A 22,617-nucleotide genomic window follows, 5' to 3' on the forward strand; every position below is an offset into this window, starting at 1 on the left:
ACAGACTCTCCAGACTTTATGGAAAATTAATGAGCGAGAAATAGAACTGAATAGAAGTTGAGTGTTAGTTTGATATGCACTGCATGGCAAATTCCAGCAGGTTAGAAAGAAGAGCAGCTGGGTGGATGGCATATGTACCTGTGAGTCTGGTTTAGTTCTCTGCACCATGATATCTGAGGTGGCCTTAAGCAAGTCACTTAAGAATAATTCTTTGGAGAGAATCGGTTATGTGCCATATTGCCTGATGTCATAGCTCTTAAGTTTGAGGTACGCAGTCACCTCTCACTAGGAGACAGAAATCAAAGATCCCACTTCCTCCGGTGCTTGAGGAAGGTTCAAATCCACATCAGTGGTTTTCTAGGAGAATATTCCCAACACTGAACAGTTCATCATCGTAATGGAAGGGAGCAGGAGAGACCGTTCCTTCTGGGACATGCCTCTTGGCTGTACTGGCTGGAGCACACTTAACTTAAGGGTCCATATTATAGTTAGAGACAATTGCTCAGCCGCAGGGACATCTCTACCAATACACTAAACGGAGCTAAGGAGTATTCTGTAGCCCTGAACTTTGTAGACCTGGCCTGGTTTGGCCTGAGTGTATCCATGACATAGCAACTAGCCTTAAGGCTCCTCCATGGGGTGCTTCTGTGGCTCCGGGATGTAAATATTATGTTTCTGCCTATCTTTTAGCTCATAGTGTCTGAAACAGCGAGTGCTGTAACACAGCCTGTCATTGCTGAAATAGCAGGTATGTGTTGCATGCATTATGGTGTGGCGTGACAGCGTATAAAAATGTTTGAGATTGCACAGTCGCCTCCAATTGTACTGAAGGACGGTGAAGGCCAGACAAATGTGGCACAGTCTTGTCCGCACTGTCTAGTGCTCTCGGTCTGTGGTTTAGCTGTCTCCGAGGCTGCGGGTAGGCATGGGCAGCCCTGTGCTAGGGATGCGCTAACAATGAGGCAGTAGGAACAGAATAAGGCAGCCACAGAGTGCTTGAACATGCCTCTAAATCCTCTTCTGGTAAGGTGCACAAGCAGAGCCAAAAAAGGATCAGTCCACGTACGAGAGCAAAACTTTAAGCATCTGAGTAGCATGACTGCTGGAAACAAAAAATGCTCATTGGAGTAGAAAGGAGCTTTTAAGAATTAGGTGCTTAAATTGATTTCTGGCCTTCCTGTGCCTCAGCTTATCAGCACTGAAGGTAATCACATGCCCCTCTACTCAGTGTTGTGAGGATGAATAACATAATGATTTTACAGGATTCAGGAAAAAAAAAAAAAAAAAAAAAAGAGGGCCAAACAAGGACTTCGAGTACTTTGACCGTGAGAACAGTAATGCAGTTTGACTGCAATAATATCCTGCAGTGTTGTAGACTATCTCAGCTCTGTCAACCACAATTAACTGCAGTATTGTAAATTGACCATAGTGTTGTGTTGAAATTTTCCAATTCTGGATACCTCTGTAGCCATTTGGATGGTCAATGAAGCAGTAGTACGTGCCTAAACCTGGTTCCTCTGATAGGACTCTTGATGAGGATACCAACAATTGATATACATCATTATCCTTGCCCTCCCTCCTTTTACCCGAATCTCCCACTTTACTCACCGAAGTCCTCAAAGTACAGCATGTTAGCCTCCGAGGTGCACTGGGCCAGGCTCTCTCTGCTTCACACTGTAAGCGCCACAACAACACTGTGAAGTGGAACCCCCTTCGCCTCCCAAAACTGGAGGTTCATTGCAGAGTAACGTGTTCGCCCCATCCCAGACTAGGCTTAGTTCATCTCATTGTATGCTGGATAGCAATCAGTCTGATGCCAGCATTTGAGTGCTGTTAAGTGCTGGCAGAAATCCCAATTAGTTGGTTTTTCCCTCCATAGACCAGAGAAAATACTTCAGATGTCCTCTAGTGTGTTGCTTTTGGAGTGCCTTTAAATCTTCTGAGCTTTATGGAGCCCCTCTCCTTCAGGCTTTGGTGCTCTTTGTGTAACGTATTACTGCTTCCAACCACCATTCCCTTTGAAGGACACACCATAGAAGAACTTGGTCTTTTGCCCAAGCACATAACATCGCGTTGTGGTTTAACCCGGCAGGCAGCTAAACATCATGCAGCCATTTGCTCTCTCCCCTGCATTGGGATGGGGGAGAGAATCAGAAAAAAGGTAAAACTCGTGGGTTGAGATAAAGGCAGTTTAATAGGACAGAAAAGGAAGGGGAAAATAATAATAATAATAATAATAATAATAATAATAATAGAGTATACAAAATGAGTGATGCACAGTGCAATTCCTCACCACCCACTGACCAATGCCCAGCCAGTCCCCCCTGGCGAACTCCCCCCAGTTTTATCGTTCAGCATGACATCCCATGGTATGGAATATCCCTTTGGCCAGTTTTGGGTCAGCTGCCCTGGCCGTGTCCCCTCCCAGTTTCTTGTGCACCCCCAGCCTCCGTTGCCTGGGCAGTATGAGAAGCTGAAAAATCTTTGGCTTAGTGCACGCACTGCTCAGCAACAACTAAACCATCAGTGTGTTATCAACATTCTTTTCATCCTAAATCCAAAATGCAGCACCATACCAGCTACTAGGAAGAAAATTAACTTTATTCCAGCCGAAAACAGGGCACACGGCAACATTTTAGTTTAGACACATGAAGGCCTTTGCTTGGGGTCCCTGGCAACTTCGCGAAGTAGCAAAAGGGTTAATAACTTCAGTGTTTGAACTGGAGGATGTGGACTGTGTTGCAGGGAAACGGTGTCTCTGGTTTCGGGAGCTACGTGCTCATTTCCAAGACGATGTATGTCTGTAAAAGAGCTCTGTACTGTTCCTCACAGGAGCAAAAGCTACTAATGCTGGACCAACAGACTTGGAGTAAGGCCCTGGGCACAGTCTGAGACCTTTCCTCCCCTCCCCTGATGAAAGGCAGCTCCGCTTAAAGCTCCTCAATTTTAAGCACCCCGGCAGCTTTGCAGGTTCACGGAGAAACGCTGCAAAGGCTGAGCCCTGCTGGCAGCCTGGCACTGCCACCACCCGGAGCTCCTTGGGATGCCCAATCCTTCCGTTTTTTGGGGAGGAATTGCTCAGTTGTATGCACACCAGTCGTGCCACGACATCAGCCCTCGGGGCCGGAGCAGAGGGGATTTGGGTGACGATGGGGTTCAGGAACGAGAAAGAGTCATTAGTGCGCTGTGGTGAACATGACCCGACACGTAGCAGAGAGCGGGGACCCAAAAATCTGTAGCAGTGGGAAGATTCATCGCAGTTACAGACTGGTTTACCTTCTTGGAAACTTGCCCCTGCAAACTGAGCTTCAACAGCCATCATTTCCGAGGTTAACTTTTCAACGCTCCGATATCCTGCCTCTCCTGAAGTTGAAGGACTAGCTTCAGTTTGGCTTTCTGCTTTAAAAAGAGAAAGTTTCTGTATAGCAGCTCTGGACCGACTTTCTGCAAATGGGAGTTGTTTGGCAGCGTGACTGTCTGTCAAGGGAATTTTTGAAATTGCTGTTGCTCCGGTAGAGAGATCTAGAGTGTAAATTGTTTAGCAATTGGTTGGTTGATCATCAGCTGGTATGCTTTTCATTCTGCTCCCATCGTAATACTTGGCAGCTTCGCAGTTTAAATGGCCTCTTCTAGATTTCTAAACTATGCTTTAATAGAGCACAAAGTCTCGTCGTGGCTGCAGCAGTGCGGATTAGGCAGCTGTGGTTAGAAAACTGATGCTTAGGTCTCGGTGGAGTAAGTCTATCAGAAATCAAAGCTATCCGACACCAAGTTCAGTTTTATTGCTTTTTTTTCAAATGTGTGCAAAACTTCTTTGTACTCAGAGGCAATTTTATCAAATTTTCAGTCCCTCACTGCACAAAAAAAATCCCTCTGGCTGAAAAAAAAAAAAGAAAAAAACATTCTGTGCTAGTTTTTTCTCTGAGATTTAAGATAAACAGTTCTACTACAGGAACCTTACCAGTTGCTACTTTTCTACCATTAAAATGGGTGACGTGGCTTTTACAGTTCAAATGCAATTTTGGTATAATGGAGATAATTCCCCATAAATTTAATGCAAATTTAAATTTTTAATTAGCAGTATTTTATATTTTATATATCATTATTCTAGATAACTTCAGGAAAACCAAGTGAAATATAAGCATATAAATATCTTTATTTTTGCAGATAATATTATCAGAATGATAAGAGGGTATGCGGATCACAGTAATGTATTGGTGTTATTATGTCTGTGGCCATTTCAGATGTAGAGTTTCAGGTTTTTAATAAGTTGACCTGAAGATCTTTTTAAGCTGGAGAAAGCTGTGTATTAAACATACAGTGCTAACTTAATGGAGTTACAGTCTTGCCAGAAGGAAAATTCTACTGCAGTGACAAGAGGCTTTTACTACTGTACATGTCCTACATTTTGTAAACAGTGAGAAAGATTACTATAATGATACTTGGTAAACTTGGCATCAGTATAAAAATGAAAATTTAAAAGATAATGTATTGTTCTCTACAATTCTATGCAGTCTAATACATGCACTTTAGCTTTCCCTTTTGAATCTGTCTGGTGACTAACTCATCAATCCTCTGAAAATTATTGCAAGAATTGTCCCTCGAATGATGATAAATCTGATGCCTGTTATGCGTAGATGTTATTTTCAGTGTTTTCAATGAAAATGCAAGATGTTCTCCTAAGGATTCTGCAGGCAGTAATTCAGCTAAAAATCTGTTAAACACTGTGAATTGTTTAAATTTTAAGATGCTGTAATGTGACAAATATTAGATCTTACAGAATCTTTTTGCAACTAAAGACTGAGTCTTTATGGAATAGTTAGCAATGTTTGATAGAAGTTGTCAAAACCCCTAGACTCTTGATTTTGTTTTCATCAGGTACTACTGAATCATGTGTCTGCTTTTAGAAGTCTTTTGAAATAAGCTTAGCTTTTACAAACTTGGTTTACTTCAGCTTTAGTAAGGCTTTTGGCAATGTGTCCCGTAACAGCCTCATAGACAAGCTGATGAAGTCCAAGCCAGATGAGTAGACGGCGAGGTGGGTTCAAAACTGGCTGACCTGCTGAGCTGAAAGGGTTGTGATCTGTGGCACGAAGTCCAGCAGGAGACCAGTCCCCGGTGGTGGGTCCTAGGGTCAAGAGTGGGTCCGATACTGTTTAACCTCTTCGTTACTGACCTGGATGATGGGACTGAGCGCACACTTGCCAGGCTTGCAGATAACACAAAACTGGGAGGAGTGGTTAATAGTACACAGGCTTGCACATCATAGAAGCAGCTTGTCAGGAACCTCCAGAGGAACTTCCTGGAGTCCAACAAAGGAAAACGCCATGTCCTACACCTGGGGAGGAATAACCCCATGCACTAGTACAGGCTAGGGGCTAACCGTCTGGAAAGCAGCTAGGCAGAGAAGGACCTGGAGGTCCTGGTGCACAAGAAGTTGAGCACAAACCGGCAGTGTGTCTTTGAAGCAAACAAAGCCAACAGCACCCTGGGCTGCATTAGGAAGACCATTGCCAGCAGGTTGATGGAGATGATCCTTTCCCTCTGCTCAGCACTGGTGAGGCCACATCTGGAGTGCCGGGTTCACTTCTGGGCTCCCCAGTACAAGAAAGACATGGACTTACTGGAGCAAGACTGAAGAGCCACAAAGGTGATGAAGGGGCTGGAGCATCTCTCATATGAGGAGAAGGTGAGAGAGCTGGGACTGTTCAGCCTGAAGAGGAGATGGTCTCATCAATGTATATAAATACCTGAAAGGAGGATGTAGACATGATGGAGCCAGACTTTTCTCTAGTGCCCAGTGACAGGACAAGAGGCAATGGGCACAAACTGACACACGGGAAATTCTACTTAAACCTAAGAAAACCACTTTTTTTACTGTGAGGCTGAGTGAGCACTGGAGCAGGTAGTCCAGAGAGGTTGTGGGGTCTCTGTCCATGGAGATATTAAAAGCTGACTGGACATGATCCTGAGCAACCTGCTGTAGGTGACTCTGTTTTGAGCTGGGGGCTTGGAGTAAAGAATATTCAGAGGTCTTTCCAGACTCGGTGATTGTCTGATTCTGTGATTCTGAATTATCTCAGTTTCCAAGGTGTGTTATTGTATCTCGCAGGGACACTCCAAGAGATGATGAAGGCTGTGAGGTGCTTAAACACTGCAGTAATAGTATAAGAACTTACCTATAAAGCCAAGTTTTGAAAATATAGTTTTCCCTGTAGTGTATTGAACAAAGAAGAGGCTGTTGATGCCCTCCTTCATGCTTAAATACATTGCTCACTGAACCCTGTGCAGTTTCAGGTGTTTTAAGTACAGTCATTTGCAATTTGCTCAGTAACGGAGATACGGTTCAGGCTGTCCAGGCACATTTAAGAAATGTATCAGGAACTTAAAATGACATGGAGTCAGTACAGTGAGTGCTATACTAAGAGTTTTCCATCTTTGTTTTCTGTCATGTTTTAGCAATCATTTCGTAGACTGCACTGCCAAAATTCAATTCTGGTGCAAATGGAATCCATTTATTTATTTATTTGTTGTAAGAGAAAATTGACTTTGGTGTATAGTCTAAGTAACACAATAGAAAAATTCCACAATTTGAAATCCTAATGTTAAGTTGCATTGTGTTATTGTTTTCCTGTCACAGCATATCTCATCATTGCCAAGCAGGGTACATTTCTGTAATGCCATGGCAGATTCTCAGTGGAATGGAGTTTTTATCTATCCATGTTAATGAATGGTTTAATAATACAGTAGGAAAGACTACTCTCATAAAATGCTTTAATGATGGATGTCAGAACAGTTTCTGGAATGGATTTGTTTTAACAAAGGCAAATGTGCTTCCTCAGGCATCTGTGGGATTGCTGCTAATAAAAGGAATGAACATCATTAAATTGGTAACATCATGTGCCTACGCTTTTATTATCCTTACTTTTTCTTTTATTACGTTTTACTAGATGTTTTTGAAACATGAATTGTAAAATACTCTTTGTCACATTTATCAGTAAGTTGAAGAACCTGTGTTCATTGCAGTGCTCCCCACAGTGTGTTCCCCTTGTAGCACGTATTTAAATGTATCTCAGCCACACGCACACAGAGGTTAGAAGATGGACACTGCCTATTAGACTGGTGTTTCCTGGGAATAATCAATAGCAAATGATGATGCTATTAAAAAATGCAATCCCTGTTCTGTGTTTGAGTGAGAGTGTCATAAGCTTTTTTTTTTTTAAATTGTTTGACTGGTAAGTCATGGCTGTATTTTGAACACAAGCTGGAATAAAGGCTCTACCAGGCAATTTAGATTATTATCCTAAAGTACTAAGGACCTGAACTTTCTTCTTAGTGTTTCAGTAAAGATACAATTAGAAAAGCTATGTGTATTTATTCTGATACCACACACAGAAACAAGACAGGTGTGGAAAGCAGAAGTCCTGAGTAAAAGTAAGAAAAGGAGAACAGATTTAAGGACAGTACAGGTTTTTTACAGTACTGAAACTCCTTAGGATTATAAAATAGCAACTTTCGTTGAATGTTTCCTGCTGTAATGTTACACTAGTCCCTAAAATCATGTACAAAACAATTTTAATTAGCAGTCAATACCTGCAAAATATCTAGCCTTTCATTTGCTTGCTGAAGTAGGAAAAAAGTTGTGAATTACGTTGTTACATATGTCCTGTGTACATCATAAGTGATGCACTTGGGAGCCAGTCTTTCCTCCATGCATGAAACTCTCATTTATTTGAGCATAGTAAACCTCAGATTAAATTATTTATTCAGTCTCCCATTACTGTGTTTTTGCTGCGTAGGAACCAAGCAGTTGCAAGATTATATGAAATATATTTCAGTTCAAGTCTGAAATCCTACCTCTGGCAGTGGCCAGCACCTGCTGCATCAGAGGAGGGCAGCAAACGAGCAAAACAAAATCTGTAGTTCAGCTATCTGATTGTGTACTACTAAACATCTAGGGGAGAAATTTCATCTTCATTCTTGCTAAGATCATTATTAGACCTGGAGCAAGAGACATGAATGCCCCTGTTTCTAACATTTATGTCCTAATTTTGTCCAAAATGAATTTTTGGAAACCTACTGCTGGTAAGAGAAGGATCTAATGTAATATCTACATATAATATATGTACGTATGTATGTATATCAATTAAAAAATATATATATGTAGGTATATCAAGTAAAACACAAGCAGAATACTATATAATTTTAGTCAGGCATAAGATATTTATTCTGAGAAATCTTCCACATTGTTAGTTTCATTGATGAAAATAACATTTAAAGGTCAATTGCAAATTGTTTTTAAAGTATTCCATTTCTGCAGTTTTTTGCCTTGACAGCTGTACTCTAAAGCTTTGACAAGTTTCCAGGGGAACTAATGGCTACAAATGTGACTGATAATTGAATAACACAATTTTATTTCCTAATGGTACTACTAAATCTAATTGGCACAATGCACTTCCTGAAATCTTCCTGTCTTTAAAAAGTGACTCTTCTTTCTTCACTTCTATAAGAAACACATAATTAGTCCTCATTATTACACAGAATTATGATTTCTCCTTTCTCCTACCACTCTAGAAGGCTGGAAAAAGATGTTTACAAGCAGACCCACATAACTACTTGGACAGGATTTAGATATCTAAGAGCAGTCCTCAAAAAGCTGTGCTCTGCTCATGCCTAACTCCCTCAAATTTAGCTTTTTTTTTTTTTTTTTTTTTTAAATATTCATATTATGCATGGACTTCTGCTTGTAAGCAAATTTAGAATTGTCTCAGTCTTGACAGGGCAGAGCCTCTTGAAACCTATTCATGCATAAACCTGGTTAGCAGCCGTTAGACAGGTACTTGGCCACTATTTTGCCAGAGGGACCCTGTGAACAGGCACTGCCTAAGTGCGTTTAATGCCTGGTTATCTGCTCGGAGAACAGCGGTGGCTGCTATTTTCCTCCACTTCCACTCTCTTCTCCTCAGTGGCTCTATGGTCAGTGCATTGGCTGAGGCAATCTGAATTTAAGTCCCTGCTTTTGCTTTGCAGAAGCTGGTTTTTAGAAGCCAGCTTTGGCGAGAAATATGTTATATGATTTGTGCCTTTTCTGTATTTAAAACTTCTCAAAAATGTCCTGTAATTGATTGACTAAATTGAGCACTTTATCTTGGAAAATGGCAAATTTTTAACAGATTTTATGATTTCCTCTGTTTGGTATTTCACATATCCAGAAACTCTAAGGCTTCTGTCATCCAAACAGGTTCCCTGAAAGCAGGGGTTATTCCCACTTTACCATGCTAATCTCCCAATGCTGTTTTTCTTGGGAAGGTCGTTTTCCATGACATCTTAAGCCTTGAGCTCCCAGCTAAAAATAGCAACAGGGATCTCAGATGTGCCAGTCATTTTTGCAAGGCAGCTTTTTAATAACAGACCAGCTGCAGGAGGTGCAGAGATCTGCAGAGCAAATCCTCCTGCATCTTCTAGGGAAGGATGGGAAGGGAAGCCAAGAGGGCTGTGCCAGGTGTGAAGAAGCACCAGGGTCCTAAAAGAGGCCTGTATGGGAGACATGGTATAAATCAAAAGTCCTGGAGATAGGGGAAAGGAGGTCAGCCGGTGGCAGACGAAGAAGGAACCACTAGTAGGGTACCTAGAGAGGCATCAGACAAAGCGAGCTGGTGGCAAGTTCACAACAAACACATGGAGCCAATTTCTCATCCATCACGTAGCTCACCTTCCAAACACCTTTCCGTCAGATGGTGTGAATGTTGGAAGTTTCTCTGAGCTAAGAGTCAACTGGACAATTCGGGGGGAGGGGGGGGGGAGAGGAATTAATAAACTGAAAGTTATCGAGTATCAAGTCACCACATCTGGCTCAGGTGGTCCCTAAGTCATAAGCTGTGGAATGCTGGGAGAGAATTTGGGGAAACAGCATGCTGTTGCAATCAACATCTGATTATAGGCATATATGTGGAACCAAGAATTTATTGTTAGCCCAGTTAATGTTTTAACAGTCTATTTCTAAAAATTATGTAGTTAATATAAGAAAGCCTCATTAATAATGCTGTTAAAATTGTTATACAAGAAGACTTACTGATACCTACCCCTTTTCTCTGGAGTTATGTTCACCCTTCTGATGTCCCTCCAGGTGCCAAAATAAAGACTTGAACCTTCCTCTGGATGAATGGTGGGGGTCAGAACAAGTCATCAGCATCCTCAGGTCCCAGCTGGGCACGGTGCGATGTCCGTGACGGGGGTGTCCCTCTCTCCTCAGTCTTGGGGTCCCCTCTGGGCTATTTTCATAAGTTTTCCTATCACAGCCTGCCTCCTTCTCCCTGCTTCCCAGGCAAAGTTTGGGAGCCACACGCTGCCCTCCCCAGCCCCATTCTCCCGGAGGGGCTGGGTTTTTCCAGCAGGGACTAGGTAAGGATGCCAGCCCCCTGTCCCGGGCATTCCCGGAGAAAAGCCAGCGCAGGGAGGGCACAGACACGTGGCCACCGGGCGATCGCTGCCGCGGCCAAAACCAGCTCCTGCCAAGGCTGGGCCAGACACGTCCTGAGACCCCGGTGCTGCCGGGTCAGCACCAAGCCTCTGGCCTTCTGCTAGTGATGGCAAAACCCATATTGACTGGGCTGCAATATGCTTGCCCTTGTTTCCTCCTCTGCCCTAAGTTTTGGTCAATTTTTCCTAGTTTTGGTCATTCTCACAAATAAGATACAGATTGTTGGACTTTTGGATCAACCTAGTACAACTGCTCTTATTTGCCAACGCAAGGCTCCTTCTCCTGTTTATGGCTGATTAGCTGAGGGAAGGCATCATGAAGGGGGAATCAGATCTCCAAAATTCACACTGGATCTTTCTTTTCCTTCATCCCTAGTCAACAGATATTCTACAGAGCGGCTGGAAAGCTGCCCGGCAGAGAAAGACCTGGGGGTGCTGGTCGACAGCCGGCTGAATATGGGCCAGCAGGGTGCCCAGGTGGCCAAGAAGGCCAACGGCATCCTGGCCTGTGTCAGGAACAGCGTGGCCAGCAGGAGCAGGGCAGCGATCGTCCCTCTGTACTCGGCACTGGTGAGGTGACACCTCGAGTACCGTGTTCGGTTTTGGGCCCCTCACTGCAGGAAAGACATGGAGGGGCTGGAGCGTGTCCGGAGAAGGGCGACGAAGCTGGTGAAGGGTCCGGAGCACAAGTCTGATGAGGAGCGGCTGAGGGAGCTGGGGTTGTTCAGCCTGGAGAAAAGGAGGCTGAGGGGAGACCTGATCGCTCTCTGCAACTACCTGAAGGGGGGTTGGAGCGAGGTGGGGTTGGTCTCTTCTATCAAGTAACAAGCGATAGGATGAGAGTAAATGGCCTCAAGTTGTGCCAGGGGAGGTTTAGGTTGGATATTAGGAAAAATTTCTTCACCGAAAGCGTTGTCAAGCACTGGAACAAGCACTGCTGAGGGAAGTGGTTGAGTCACCATCCATGGAGAGATTTAAAAGACGTGTTGATGTGGCACTTAGGGACACGGTTTAGTGGTGGACTTGGCAGTGTGAGATTAATGGTTGGACTTGATTATCTTGAAGGTCTTTTCCAACCTCAATGGTTCTATGATTCCCTGATTCTACTTCTGCAAACCTTGAGCCAGCTCTGCCTCAGGTTAGAAATGTGGGATTCATATCACATCTTTATTCAAGCATCATCATCTATTTTACTCAAGCAAATTCCCTCAGAAATCAATGAAGTTAAAGCTTTGGAGTTTGCAATAGTTGCAATAAAAATACCAGTTAATAAATAAGCCTTCAGAATGTCCACAGTGCTTTCAAAAAAGATGAGTCTTTCCTCTTTATACTAAACTTGCAGAAATATTTTCCTTACTACAGAAGGCCATGTGTCAAAACAAGACTACAGCCTGCCACTAAACCAAGGCACACAACTTCATGAATAAAATTTTCGGAACACACAATTTTGATTGTGCAAGAATTGACAAAGTAGAGAAGATAGGGAAGGGACATCAGCCTCCTCTGATGTACAGGGCGAGTCACCAGATCATGGTGAAAGATACTCCTGCCAGACTTCCTTCAGCATTGGCAGAGCTCCAATTTTGCTCCAATTTTAGTGTCCTTTGTCTTTTTGTCTTTGCTCAATCAGCACAGCATGTCAAACCCTTCAGGTGCAGAGACGTCTATGGCCACATGTACACTCCTCTTCCAGGAGAGCTCCCGGGCTTCTGAGCCATAAAACCACCATGATTCTGCTTTGATAATAAGCTTTAGCCTCATTAGTTTGCTACATTTTTCTCCATTCTTTGCTACTCTTCTTTAAAATCAAATTTAAATTAAAAGCAAGGAAAAGAAAAGACTAAATTTTTTTAGTTATTCCTGGACTGTTTGGCTAGAGTTATGCTGTCAAACCCAGATCAATAATCACATCTGACAACTTCAAGTGAAGGTTTATGCTTGACTAAGGGGAAATAAAATAAAAGTTAGTATAGAAGGAATTTATTTGCAGAATGATCATTTTTCTCCATTACCTTACATAGAGGTGTCACAGAGATAGACTGCATACAAGACACTGAAGAGTACTAAAAAGGCCACAAAGTGTTTATTTATAGACAGCTGAAATATTTCCCAGAGGCCTAACTAAACCGCAGTACCCTTTTTATCCCAGTGTAAATGGACTCTGATTTTAAAGGCAGAAGCTAGCCCCTAATATACATTTAAGTGATCTTCATCACTTCTCACATCAGAAAATTCCTCCTTTTTTTTTTTTTCAACAGCACACAAATATCTTTCCATTTCAGCAGACAGCAGAGGCAGAAAAAAGGCTCAGGGGCAGGTGTGTGCCTGGCAGAAAGGACAGAGAATTGCTTTAGTGATTGAAATTTTGCCCTATATTTAACAGCACTGAGAGAGGCTCAGCAGTGAACTTCCTTAAGAGCAAAACCCCTCACTCTGTCTAGAAACTTCCCAGCCTGTAAAGGCTGTAGAGGAATTAAAGTACAATTCCAAGTGGTCTTTAGATGTTTTTTTCTTACAGTTAGTATGTAAACTTTGCACAATAGCACTCCAACAAGTCCTGCATCTCACTAACTACAAGACACGGGAATACTACTGTTACTATTGCTACTACTATTCCAAGTGCTTTAACTGTTGACAAATTAAAATAGTAATCCCATTGCGTTAGTTTTGCACTGAAGTGTGGTGTTCAGGTTAAGATGATGCTTGATACATCTCTCTGGAATCAGCGTCTTCCTTAATGTTTTGAAATGACAAACACAGATGCATTTCTTTTAGCTGATCTTTGTGCTTGCTGAAGGCTGTATATCTTCTTATTTTTGTTAGAAGGCATTTCAAGGTTTTCCAGTAATTATTTGTTGTTGATAAAAACCTTAATGTTGAAAATCCACTCCTCATTTCCAATCTGCATACAAGATTTCTAGATCAAGTCCATAAATTTGTGAAATTTCTTGCTCTGCCCATTCAACACGGTGGGAACCAGCTACTTTTACCAGGCACCCTGCTTGGTAACTGAGAAAAGCAGTTCCTACATTGAGAAGCAGGCAAGAATTCTTTCTTCTTTTGAGGTTATTTATAAAATCATTTATTTTTCAACCCCATGCAGGCAGTCAGGGTAGAGTGAGGTTCAACTTTGTGGGAAGGTTTATGAAGCAGAAGTACATCCTATATCCTAAAAGTATTTCTAGTCCAATGCTCCAGTCACATTGGTATTTATGTTTCTACTTTGGTGGGGCCCTAATGTCAAGCACATGCAGGAGTGCTTGAAGGACCAGACCAAGCTAAGGTAAGAGCCAAGAATAAGCATAAAGATCAACAGAGAGGTGGGGAAGACAGGCAGAACAAAAAATATAAGCATGTGGTAAGAGAAAACATCTGTGAGAAGTAAGATGGTTGGGTTTTATTTTTGATTTAATTGAAAAATACCAGATGTAACCTATGGAAAATGTTACAACTAGGAAAAATAAAAAGTTATTAATGAAAGGCATATTTCTGCTATGAGTTTCATCAAAAGTTGCTACAAATACTTGGCCTTCCTCTAACATAATTCATATTTTTATTTTCTAGGGTCTTGGCAGATACGCGAAGCAAATCACAACCACACTGAAGCTTTACTCGTTCAGGTGACCTTTTGCAAAACAGATGACATTGGAGATGCCCTGGATAAAAGGAAATCCAATTCAATAAATGCAGCATGCTCCATTATTTGATGTAGTCCAACTTGAAATAAACAAGGTCCTGATTCTCTATCATTAAAAAAATAGTAATCCCAGAACACTTCCAGCAGGAGAAGAAGCTTGTGTTGATAATGTTTCACTTCTGCTTACCTATGTGTCGTGGTTTCAGCCCGGCCGGTAACAAAGGACCACGCAGCCGCTCGCTCACTCCTCCGCCCCCCTCCGGTGGGATGGGGAGGAGACGGAGGAGAGAAAAGGAAAAGAAACTGGAACCTCGAGGGTTGAGATAAAGGCAGTTTACTGGGACAAACACAAAAGAGATTACAACAACAACAACGGCACTAATGAAAAAAAGGTATACAAAAAGAGTGATGCACAGTGCAACTGCTCACCACCCGGGACCCGACGCTCCGCCACTTCCCCCACCGAAAAAACAGAGACCACCCCCCGGCCCGCTCCCCATTTATATACTGGGCAGGATGTCACATGGTATGGAATAGCTCCTTGGCTAGTTCAGGTCAGCTGCCCCGGCTATGCCCCCACCTCCCAGGTTCCTGTAAAAATTAACTCTATCCCAGCTGAACCCAGGACATTATCCACCCCTTATTCTATACCATCTACATCATGCCCAGATCTTACTTTTTTTTATTTTTTTTCCAATCAACCACTACAACTTTCCTTGTCTTATATATAAGTATATGGACTCCACCCCCTGACCTCGCACACACACACATGGTGTTCCTTTAGCCTATGGGCTATCCCTCTAATGTGTCCATCAATTTTGGGGCTCTATCTGTTGTAACAGTTCTTCAGGATAAGAGAGAGATGGTGTGAGATGTTGGGTTGTTGTACGCTGCCTCTGGAACTTGTGGCTAGTACATTTGGTGCAACTCATGCCCCTGGTCTGCAGGTCGAAGATGTTGATCTTGAGGAAATTGGTGGGTGCCAGTTCAAGTTCTATCGCTGTTGTACTTGGCTCAGTTTCAAAAGTCCATCCTGTAGTCATTTGGATAATTCTCACAATAATACCCTTGATATGGCATATAGACACTATAGATACAATGACATGCATTGGCAGGTTATTTAGCAGTTAAATATCATACAGCCCAATTCACTGGCTATTCTCTCCCAAAATCAAATCTCCCTGAGGTACACATCGAACCTCCCCATCCTTCTGCATCACCCACCAGGTGTACCCAGGTCCTTGAGCAAAAACAACCCCTTGAATGGGTTTGCTTCTGCTTGAGGGAGGACTAACCCAGACTGTCTTTCCTAACATACTCCTCATGCGCACTACAGGGACTTTATCCCCTTCTACAGTATGTGGATCTCTTGGTTGGGCGGGGCCAGCCCGATTGGCGGATCCTCTAGTATTAACTAACCAGGTGGCTTTTGTTAAATGTGTATCCCAATGCTTGAAAGTTCCACCCCCCATCGCTCTCAATGTAGTTTTCAGCAGTCCATTGTACCGTTCAATTTTTCCGGAGGCTGGTGCGTGATAAGGGATGTGATACACCCACTCAATGCCATGTTCTTTGGCCCAGGTGTCTACGAGGTTGTTTCGGAAGTGAGTCCCGTTGTCCGACTCGATTCTTTCTGGGGTGCCGTGTTGCCATAAAATTTTCTCTTCAAGGCCCAGGATAGTGTTCTGGGCAGTGGCATGGGACACAGGGTATGTTTCCAGCCACCCAGTGGTTGCTTCCACCATTGTAAGCACATGGCACTTGCCTTGGCGTGTTCGTGGGAGTGTGATATAGTCAATCTGCCAGGCCTCCCACTGTTTATATTTCAGCCATCGTCCTCCATGCGACAGGGGTTTTTGCCGCTTGGCTTGCTTAATTGCAGCACATGTTTCACATTCATGGATGACCTGTGAGATAGTGTCCATGGTCAAGTCCACCCCTCGATCTCGAGCCCATCTATATGTTGCATCTCTTCCCTGATGGCCTGAGGTATCGTGGGCCCACTGAGCCATAAATAGCTCACCTCTACGTTGCCAGTCCAGGTCCACCTGAGACACTTCAATCTTGGCGGCCTGATCTGCCTGGTGGTTGTTTTGATGTTCTTCAGTGGCTCGACTCTTGGGTACATGAGCATCTACGTGACGTACTTTTACCACTAGCTTCTCTATCCGAACAGCGATATCTTGCCACAGTGCGGCAGCCCAGATGGGTTTACCTCTGCGCTGCCAGTTGCCCTTCTTCCATTGCTGTAGCCACCCCCATAGGGCATTTGCCACCATCCACGAGTCAGTATAGAGATAGAGCACTGGCCACTTTTCTCTTTCAGCAATGTCTAACGCTAGCTGGATGGCTTTCACCTCTGCAAACTGACTCGATTCACCTTCTCCTTCAGCAGTTTCTGCGACTAGTCGTGTAGGACTCCATACAGCAGCCTTCCACCTTCGATGTTTTCCCACAATGCGACAGGACCCATCAGTGAACAGGGCATATTGCCTCTCATTTTCTGGCAGTTTATTATACAGCGGGGCTTCTTCGGCCCGTGTCACCTCTTTCTCTGGCGACATTCCAAAATCTTTGCCTTCTGGCCAGTCCGTAATCACTTCTAACATTCCTGGGCGACCGGGGTTTCCTATGCGAGCTCGCTGTGTGATCAGTGCGATCCACTTACTCCACGTGGCGTCAGTCGCGTGATGCGTAGAGGAAACTTTCCCTTTGAACATCCAGCCCAGCACTGGCAGTCGAGGTGCTAAGAAGAGCTGTGTTTCAGTACCAACCACTTCTGAGGCGGCTCGAACTCCTTCATATGCTGCCAAGATCTCTTTTTCAGTTGGAGTATAGCGAGCCTCGGATCCTCGATATCCCCGACTCCAAAACCCCAGAGGTCGGCCACGGGTCTCCCCAGGTGCTTTCTGCCAAAGGCTCCAGGTAGGGCCATTCTCCCCAGCTGCAGTGTAGAGCATATTTTTAATATCTTGTCCTGTCCGGACTGGCCCAAGAGCTACTGCGTGAACAATCTCCTGCTTAATCTGTTCAAAGGCTTGTCGTTGCTCAGGCCCCCATTTAAAATCGTTCTTCTTCCGAGTAACTTGGTAGAGAGGGCTTACAATTTGACTGTAATTTGGAATATGCATTCTCCAAAAACCCACAACACCTAAGAAAGCCTGTGTTTCCTTTTTATTAGTCGGTGAGGACATAGCTGCTATTTTGTTGATGACGTCCACAGGGATCTGACGACGCCCATCTTGCCATTTTACTCCTAAGAACTGGATCTCCTGTGCAGGTCCCTTGACCTTACTTTCTTTTATGGCAAAACCAGCCTTCAAAAGGATTTGGATTATTTTCTTCCCTTTCTCAAAAACTTCTTCTGCCGTGTTGCCCCATACGATGATGTCATCAATATATTGCAGGTGCTCTGGAGCTTCACCTTTTTCTAGTGCAGCCTGGATCAGTCCATGACAAATGGTGGGGCTGTGTTTCCACCCCTGGGGCAGTCGATTCCAGGTGTACTGGACGCCCCTCCAAGTGAAAGCAAACTGAGGCCTGCACTCCGCTGCCAAGGGAATGGAGAAAAATGCATTAGCAATGTCAATTGTGGCATACCACTTAGCTGCCTTTGATTCCAGTTCATATTGAAGCTCTAACATATCTGGCACAGCAGCGCTTAGCGGTGGCGTGACTTCATTCAGCCCACGATAATCTACTGTTAGTCGCCATTCCCCATTGGATTTCTGCACGGGCCATATGGGACTATTAAAGGGTGAGTGAGTCTTGCTGATCACTCCTTGGCTCTCCAGTTGGCAAATCAGCTTATGGATTGGGATCAGGGAGTCTCGGTTGGTGCGATATTGTCGCCGGTGCACCGTCGTGGTAGCAATTGGCACCTGTTGTTCTTCAACCTTCAGCAACCCCACAACCGAAGGGTCTTGGGAGAGACCCGGCAGGGTAGACAGCTGTTCAATCTCCTCCGTCTCCAATGCAGCTATACCAAAGGCCCAACGGTACCCTTTTGGGTCCTTGAAATACCCCCTCCTGAGATAATCTATACCAAGGATGCACGGGGCCTCTGGGCCAGTCGCAATGGGGTGTTTATGCCACTCATTCCCGGTTAGACTCATTTCAGCTTCCAATACGGTTAGCTCTTGGGATCCCCCTGTCACACCAGAGATACAGATGGGTTCTGCCCCTTTATAACTAGATGGCATTAGGGTACATTGTGCACCAGTGTCCACTAGAGCCTTATATTCCTGTGGGTCTGATGTGCCAGGCCATCGAATCCACACTGTCCAGTAGACTCGGTTGTCCCTCTCCTCCACCTGGCTGGAGGCAGGGCCCCTCTAATCCTGGTTAGAACATCCGTTACTCACTTTCTGCACACGTAAATCGGAAGTCCCTTCAAGGGGATCAGAAATGAGATCAGCCCATCTACTGCGTCTGGGGGACTGCTCACGGGAAACTGGAGCAGCAGTTTTCCAAGAATTCTCTTTTCTGGTTGCTTTTCCTCGCAACTCCTGTACCCGTGCATCCAAGACTGAAGTGGGTTTTCCATCCCACTTCCTCATGTCCTCTCCATGGTCACGCAGGTAAAACCACAGGTTAGCCCGTCGAGTGTACTTTCTCTCTCCTCTCTCTTGGGCAGAGGAACGCTTACTCCCAATAACTGCGATGCGGGCCTGTACAGGTGAGGAGGAGGACAGATCCACTTTGAATTGCTGGAACTCTCGGGACAACTCCTCCACAGCTGAGACACAGGCCCGTAGGGAGGAAGAGAGACTCCCTTCGTATTGCCGGAGTTGGACAGCCAATTCATCCACCGTTTGTCCATAGTCTTCTCTCCAGGACATTACTGCCAATGAGTTGGCATAGGTTGGTGGTGCACTTCGTAGAAACTTCCGCCACATGGGTTGTGTGCATTGGACTTCATCTGGATCTGTGGGTGACTGCGCATTTTCTGGATCATTGTAAATCACCTCCAGCACGGCTAATTCTCTCAGGTACTGAATACCTCTCTCCATGGTGGTCCACTTGCCTTGGTGACATGTAACTTCATCCCTGAAGGGGTATCTTTCCTTTACACCTAACAAAAGTCGCCTCCAGAGGCTGAGGACTTGTGTTTTTCTCCCAATCGCCTTGTCGATGCCCCCTTCCCTAGACAGAGATCCCAGCTGCTTGGCTTCCTTACCCTCTAATTCCACACTACTAGCCCCGCTATCCCAGCATCGGAGCAGCCAGGTAACAATGTGCTCACCTGGGTGGCGGCTAAAATCTTTTCGCATGTCACGCAACTCACTCATGGATAGAGATCGGGTAATTATTTCAGGTTCTGCCTCTACCTCCTGTTCTCGCGATGACCCTGGTTCATCTTCATCTCTCGCTAAGCGAACTGATTTCTTTGTGTGTTTCTTTTTCTGTACAGGGGCGACTGATACTGGCACAGGCTGGTTCTCTGGTTCAGCTGCAGTGTCTGTCACCGGGGTAGGGGTAGTCATGGTACCTGTTGTCGTGGTAGGGGCAGCCACGGTGCTTGTTGTCGGGGTAGGGGCAGCCACGGTGTCTGTTGTCAGGGTTTGGGTAGCCACGGTACATGTTGTCCTGTTTTCCATCTTTTCCCCCTTTTCCCCCCGAGGGTGCTGCATAATATCAAGCAGTGTTTGGTAGATATTGGCCAGAGCCCAGCACAGTGCAGCGAGTTGTATGTCTTTGGAATAGCCACAGCATTTTTCTTTCAAATATTCTGTCACTTCATAAGGGTTCTGTAGTTGTTCGGGAGTGAACTTCCAAGTCACTGGCGGTGAGAAGTTCTCTAGATACTTGCCCATATGCTCCCACATGCCGTGCCACCCATGAGTCTCCAGCTTTGGGGGAGATCTCTGAGTGGTACTCTTAAAGAGCGTTTTTGTAGCCCTAAACAAGACCTGAAACATATTCAGGAGGCATAGCACTAACAGCACACTGGCTTGCGCATCCCAAGGATATTCAAAATTCTCAAAAGCTGTTGTAATTAGTCGGAAGGAGAAGAGGGAGGTGAACGGACGGGGGGAGGTATCCCCCCCTAATTTCCCCATGGATTGGGTGTAATTACCAATAAAATCCGACAGAAGGCGCCCAAAGTATGGAAATGATATCACTGCCTCATACAGATACCAGCTTAACCTCATGACCAGTGATGTAATCATTTCATAAGTCGACATTGCCCAGTACAGCAAAATGATAATCCCAATCACTCTCCCAGAGATGAGATACGCAACTACAGGCAATACATAGAGCATATAAGAGCTTACAAAACGCCACCATGTAAACAAATGAAACAACATTGTGACTAACATCTATATATCTAAGAAATGCGTTTGGCAAATTTGTTTCAACACGCTCTGGCCAGATCTGTCGTTATCTCAACCCTTCTGCCCCACGTTGGGCGCCAAAAAGGACTGTCGTGGTTTCAGCCCGGCCGGTAACAAAGGACCACGCAGCCGCTCGCTCACTCCTCCGCCCCCCTCCGGTGGGATGGGGAGGAGACGGAGGAGAGAAAAGGAAAAGAAACTGGAACCTCGAGGGTTGAGATAAAGGCAGTTTACTGGGACAAACACAAAAGAGATTACAACAACAACAACGGCACTAATGAAAAAAAGGTATACAAAAAGAGTGATGCACAGTGCAACTGCTCACCACCCGGGACCCGACGCTCCGCCACTTCCCCCACCGAAAAAACAGAGACCACCCCCCGGCCCGCTCCCCATTTATATACTGGGCAGGATGTCACATGGTATGGAATAGCTCCTTGGCTAGTTCAGGTCAGCTGCCCCGGCTATGCCCCCACCTCCCAGGTTCCTGTAAAAATTAACTCTATCCCAGCTGAACCCAGGACATTATGTCAGAGAAAAATTAATTTAAGCTGGAATGGATGCTGGAAAGAAGGTCTATTAGAATTATGAGAAAAAGAAAGGTTAACAGACAGAAGACTATTCAAAGGGCCTTGTTACGAAAAGGAGTATGAATGTTCTCTAAAAAAACACCAGGGTGCAAGGTATGATATCAGGAGGGAAGAACTACTTAAAATACTGGACAAGTAGGAGAGGTGTTCACTGGAGGACTTGACAAGGATTCAAAAAACTCAGCTTCAGCTGCATCCCCATTGAAATGTGGATAGTCACCTGCAGTTTCTTTCTGCCCAAGCAGGTACCCAAATCCGTAGGTGAGAGGCGTGTTTATTCTCTCTCCAGTAGTTTCACATGAAGCGGAACTAGTGTAAGAGAAGAAACAGAGCGTGCCCCACAGTCTTTTACACCAGAATGCTGCAGCCTTGTGCCTTCCCAGTTATTGCACCCCCCAAAATATGAATGCTCCAGCTTCTTCCCAAGAAGCAGGTAGGAAAAGGTTGCTTTAGCAAAGTATATCCTTTTACAGAGCCTTCATCTCCAATGCAATATAACACACTCCGCTTTGGTAAGGCTTTTATTTCTTTGGGGATTTCTGGAGCTGGATGGTCAAAACATTTTCCTTCATAAGAGGTATAACAAGAGAGAACTGAACCAGAAGCTCCCGGTTCAGTAATTGAGTTGTCACATACAATCTATTTCTGTCCTCTTTTTTCTGTGAGATACTGGCTTCGGCACCTGACCCTGGGAGAGGATGCAGGAGCCTGAAGGGAGCCGGGCACCTTCCTCTTCATTAGGGTAAGGCATCCAGGCTCTAAAGAGGGCAAAATGTAAGACAGACATCTCTGCTTTTTTTTCCTTTTTGGTTAGGTAAGCCTGGCAGAGCCAGCCAGCTGGCTTGTGTGGATCCCTTAGGCACGTATCCCTCCGTCTCCATGGATTATACAGAGAACCGAAGCCTGAAAAAACTTCTGTATCCTACCTTGTTGATGGCTTCATGACACCAGTATGCAAGATTTAAGAGTACGAGAAGAAAAAGTTGTGACAGATGTTAGTCAAGTTGCTTCACGCTCTGCTGGAAGGTCCTCAGATGACAAAGAGTGTAGCCTATTTTAAAATTTCTGGATGCTGATGGTAGAGATCATATAAGGCCGTGGTTTAATGGAAGTTCTTGCTTACATAAATCTAGCTGTAAATCTTGCAGTCCAGTTGAAGTTATTGTACAGAACAAATCTTTATTCTGTTTTACAATCTCTCTTATACTTACAGTATGTATATACATAGCCTGTAATTTCAATACATAGAATCATTTAGGTTGGAAAAGACCTTCAAGATCATCGAGTCCAACCATCAACCATGCCCACTAAAGCAGGTCCTGAAGTACCCCGTCCACTCGCTTTTTGAATCCCTCCAGGGATGGTGACTCAACCCCTTCCCTGGGCAGCCCGTTCCAATGTCTGACAACCCTCTCAGTAAAAATTTTTTTCCTAATATCTAACCTAAATCTCCCTTGCCTCAACTTGAGGCCATTTCCTCTCGTCCTATCTTCAGCCACCTGACAGAAGAGACCAGCATGAGTTTTAGTGCATCAGTGTTCAGATGACTAGAGGCCAAGATGTTCTGATCTCA

Source organism: Accipiter gentilis, chromosome 20 (genome assembly GCF_929443795.1).
Source record: "Accipiter gentilis chromosome 20, bAccGen1.1, whole genome shotgun sequence".
Taxonomy (NCBI): domain Eukaryota; kingdom Metazoa; phylum Chordata; class Aves; order Accipitriformes; family Accipitridae; genus Astur; species Astur gentilis.